This window comes from Apostichopus japonicus, chromosome 6 (genome assembly GCF_037975245.1).
Source record: "Apostichopus japonicus isolate 1M-3 chromosome 6, ASM3797524v1, whole genome shotgun sequence".
Taxonomy (NCBI): domain Eukaryota; kingdom Metazoa; phylum Echinodermata; class Holothuroidea; order Aspidochirotida; family Stichopodidae; genus Apostichopus; species Apostichopus japonicus.
In genome coordinates this window covers 4,042,028-4,046,855 of record NC_092566.1, presented here as the reverse complement: position 1 = coordinate 4,046,855, position 4,828 = coordinate 4,042,028, and the positions used below count along the sequence as shown (strand labels likewise).

Sequence of the window (4,828 nt, the reverse complement as noted above, 5' to 3'; positions counted from 1 at the left end):
TAAGTTGGTGCCATTATTGCACACTGTGCCTTTATTATTAATATATCTATTTTTTGGGGGGGGAGAGAGGGGGGGAGAGGGAGGTGCAAACTTGCACATAGCAACTCTCAAAATGCACTAACTTGGTACAAGAGATAGACAAGAGTAAAGAATGATTAATTTAATTTTATGCTCTTTTTTTTTTTTTTAATGAAATGTTAATAGGTGAAGAAATGTATTCAATTCTGTTAAGCGTTTTTTTGTCTTAAATATAAATAGCAATATTCAGTCACACGACAGCTAATTTTATCGAGAACTTAAAACCGTATAGGAGTTGTTTTGTCTAAAATAGTGGCTCGTTAAAGATTGAAATCATTGTTTAAACATGATCAAGTGGCTTTTCAATTAAATCATAGCGAAGAAAGATACTCTTCCTACAAATGTATAAACCTTTTCTAATTTTTGCACCAAAAGAAAAGTGAGAAGTGTTGGTGTCGTTGTTAATCGTAAGATTTTTCTCTCTAAAATACCAATTAGTGGTACATACTTTAGCTAATTAAATATTTACTGTGACCAAATATATTAGGCGATCAATTTCCCCAATGATCTTGTGAATCCTGACATATATTGACAGCCCTGATCAGTTTGTTGCGATATGTTTGTCACAAGTCATTTATAATAACATCACAAGTCGATTAAACAGTACATATCTTGATTTATTTTTAAACTAATGAAGCGGTCTTTACTGAAGAATATAGTCTTTCCATCGTCTTGTCGCTGTATGTAAACATAAAACTGAATAAACTTGTAGCTTAATGTGATGAATTAATATTAAGTGTGTTCAGTTTTTGTAATTTAGGTATCTTCCATATCATGGCATTCTCTTTGTTGCTTTCAATAAAACTTTTTAAATTCCTTTCTCAACAATATTAATTCTCATGTAAAGCTTCCAATTGTTTTGATGTTTTTCTTCATTTTTTTTTATATAAAAATATATATATATGTAGTGATTTATGGCATTGTTCTATATTAACCTAGTTCATTAATTAGTGTTCCATTTTTGTTCTTGTGATTTTACTCAATAAGGTTCAAAGTTATAATCTTGCCACTTATATATTAATCATAAAAATAATTATTGTGTGCTTCAAGTAAGATGGACCAGTCAGTGGTAAAATGATCTGTCATTCCCCCCAATCCTACCTCCCACCCCACCTCATGCCCCCCCTCCTCTCCTCCCACCCCTACAGAACTTCATCAGTTTGTAAATGATATAGAGCTTTATGGATACTGTTGCAATGTGATAGACCACACAGTCACATAGTACCACATAACTTATTCCACACATATTGCAGTTTTCATGTTAATATTTTAATATCCTACACGATTATTTTCCCCCCTTCGTTTCATTTTACTTTTTGTTTGTTTGATTCACCAATTAATAATCATACAGTGGATTTCATAATAATTTAACACTTTCTGGGCATGTTGAAAATAATTCTGTATATTGTAATTTTTTTAACTTGAATATTTTAGTTATTAATTTAAAATGTCAATAATCATTCCATATCAAGACGTGTGAGTGTTTAAGGAAGGAAAAACAAATATATCTGTGAAATGTAATAGTTACTGTGAAGTATACTTTTTTTTTTTTTTACTATTTACCTCTTTTCCTCAGAATTAATTGAGTCAATATTGTAAATTAAAAAAAAAAGATTAGTGGGTGATAATCTTTAATCCCACCGGGATATATTGTAAAGGAAGACAGACAAAATTTGTAGGTTTATAAAGAAGTTACAAACACTTGATATTCATCTCCAATACAAGATATGTTACTCCATACAGCATCCTTCCCATGATCTGGTGTATATTTTTAAGGGGTTTCCCCCTGGGTCTTATAGGCTATAGTTAGTTCAAATGGTACAGGGGGGGGGCATGGGAGATGTGTATCCATGTATAGGCAGATACACCCCCAGGGGGAAAAAAAAACATCAAACTTTTAGATGAGCAATTATGCATTCTGAGGCAGATTTAGGCTACAAATTAGCTCTAATAATTTAGCTCTACAGAGGCAAGCTTGTACTGATAAGTACCTTTAATGTTTGTCTGGGGTTGAAAGAAAGGAGGACACAACCCCTCCCCTTCCCACCACACCCCCTTCCCACTGCACCCCCTTCCCCCAGATGTGCAAAATTTTGTGGGGTATTTTTGCACCATCGATTTCATCTTATTGCAGTCTCATTGCATCAGAAGCTCTGTGATGGATATCACAGACAGATTTATTGTGTTTAAGGAACAAATATTGAGCTGTAAGAATTGACAAATAGGTTGGTTGTAAAATGCTCAGATTAAACATGTAGTTGTGCTGTACTGCTTTTTGTAAAGGCTGTTTATTTAGTGGGTCACTAAAGAATTCCAAAATCAAATGTTCACATGACGTGATGTGACCATATATGTACTTTAAAGCAGTCTATTACATTAGATTGTTACTTTGCAAAATTTTCTTCTTTTTTTCCACCCTCTTTTTCTGTTGTAATCTATAGGCCTACTACTATACCAATGTTCCATGTTGTTAAATAATGAATGAGTTAAAAATCAAACCGAGGAAACCCTTTTGGTTACTTGATCCAAGCATCTGTAATAGATCATGAGAATTGTCACCAAATAAGTAGCATGCTTACAAAAGTGTTGGAAGTATTAATTTAAGAACAATCCTGGTGGTTTTAAGTAATTTCCAGATATTGATGAGTGTTATCTTTAGACAATTGAATGTTTCAGTGAAGAAGAAAAAAATGCTTTGATGGTGTGTAATGTTATTGAATATGCATTTGATACAAACATTGCACTACATTTGTAGAATCTGCACCTGTATGTTATTGAGTTGTACATTTGCATATCAGTTAAAGGGTGTGAAGACTCGCGCAAAAAGAAACGTCTAATGCCGGTAATTTGACCTAGTTTCGAATGAGGTGTAACAGAAGTGTTAAACACCACCGTCCATCCCAGAAAATACACACACAGCTAGCTACCGTCGGTAATTAGACACTAGTGTACAGTCAGTACATACAGCTGCGGTCAATACCCACAGCACAGTATACAAACGATGGACTTCCCAGATCCAGCTAAAGATAACAAGGTATCACGTTTCATTACTGTCTGCATTTTGTAGCGACACTAACGAAACGTCACTTGCAAGCAACAGAAAGTTAACTTTTTCAGATGGCTGCACGCGGTTTGAGGCGAGACTTCAATGCCTTTAAAGCATGCTGTCTGCTCGTCCTTGTTCACCCTGTCTCTCCATTTATCAACACGTAATCTCGGACATGTCATCCTGTATCTGTCCTGTATCTGTCCTGTATCTGTCCTGTACAGTATGACTATGTTACGCAATAAAATATAACAAGTTGTTAAATACTCAACCTCGACTGTGTTCTACTTGATTGGTCAAAGAACTCATTATTTAAACAAAGAAACATGACAGGTACGTGTTAGTTAAATGCTAATTGTTGAAGTCAGAACACAAGTGAACCATTATTTGAATTTCTAGCACATTTGTGGCCCAATAACGATACTGACTCTTTTAAATGCCCTTGTAAAGCATTGTACAAACATCTCTGTGAAACCTCAAATATGGTTAGCTATGCAGGTGGTCTTACAGAATCAAATGAAAAAAAAAACCAGTTAGTATACTTGAATGAACCAAAGTGTATTAACCTGCACGAAAAAGCATCAAAAGAACTAGTTGTAAGTAGGCAAAACCATAGAGGTGTGTCAGTTTGCAGTACAGCCAAGCAGTGTAACGTTGTATATACATATAGGTAAGAATAAGTTGAGACTAACGGAACACTAGTAGTTGTTTCTCAGAGTTTCGTGCCTTGAGCGAACTTCAGATTTATATATATTTATGTACAAATACACACAAATATACTATATATTGTTTATTCTTGTGAGTACTATATGGCATGGTGTTCTTCAAAGATGATTTGCAAGTTTTAATTTTGTTTTGTATAAGGAACAAATCCACCAGACCAGCAGTAGTCAACAACAGCAGTCAACAAACTCGAGGAAGGTGAGTGGAATTAATATATATGAACAGAATATTATAGTTGTAATACCTGTTTATTTGGTTGTTTACATTTTAACTCTCTTTTTCCCATTTTGTTAATTGTTATTATTATTATCATATATTTTGGACATTGTTTCTGCTGTTAGCTCACTGAGCACTGACTTGCCTTTCTTGTTGTGTAACAATAGTGAGTACTAGCTGATAAAATGCAGAATACTAAAGACTTTGTTTTTTTTAAGATGCCTTTTTTTGGTCTTTTTTCTTTTTGCTGATTTTAGATGGTTTGGCACGGAATTTGCTTTCTCGTTATTTTTACAATATTAATATAAAAATAATAACACTGATTTTTTTTCATCTTACTTTAAATCTTACATTTTTATAAAAATTGGCAGTTCAGCCATGTATTTTATTGGTTAATCACATGACACATTCACTTCTGTGATGTAACAGCCCTACTACATCGAGACATCTGCCCGGCTTTCTGGGTTTTTTTTAACATGGAAAGAATTTAATCTAGGTATCGAAATTAAACATTTTGTATCAAGGTATATTGTTCATATTATTCATATATGTTTACTCAGATATTATCTTCACTGAGTCGAAAATTATAAGCAATGGAAAGTAACAAAGAAGTTTATTGGCTAGAACCGGGTTTTGAACCAGTCACGTCTGGGTTTAAACACCCAGATATCATCATGTTGCAAATATCATATTGTTGCAACATTAATGCAATTCATCACTGACTTCTACATGTTTTTGTTAAGCAAGAGATATATTGTTCATATG

The 4,828-nt window shown here is 33.6% G+C and overlaps 1 protein-coding gene across 3 annotated transcripts in view; it reads left to right on the top strand.

Annotated features, from left to right (window-relative positions):
- The window catches only part of LOC139968712 (broad substrate specificity ATP-binding cassette transporter ABCG2-like), a 34,529-nt gene that overhangs the window by 2,575 nt on the left and 27,126 nt on the right, over positions 1-4,828 (top strand). For 2 of the 3 annotated variants that reach the window (XM_071973018.1, XM_071973017.1), the window contains exon 2: positions 3,989-4,045. The gene's annotated coding sequence lies outside the window, so the exon portion shown is untranslated. Of the gene's footprint in view, positions 1-3,354; positions 3,795-3,988; positions 4,046-4,828 lie in introns of those variants that run through there. The other variant, XM_071973019.1, reaches the window with a different exon arrangement.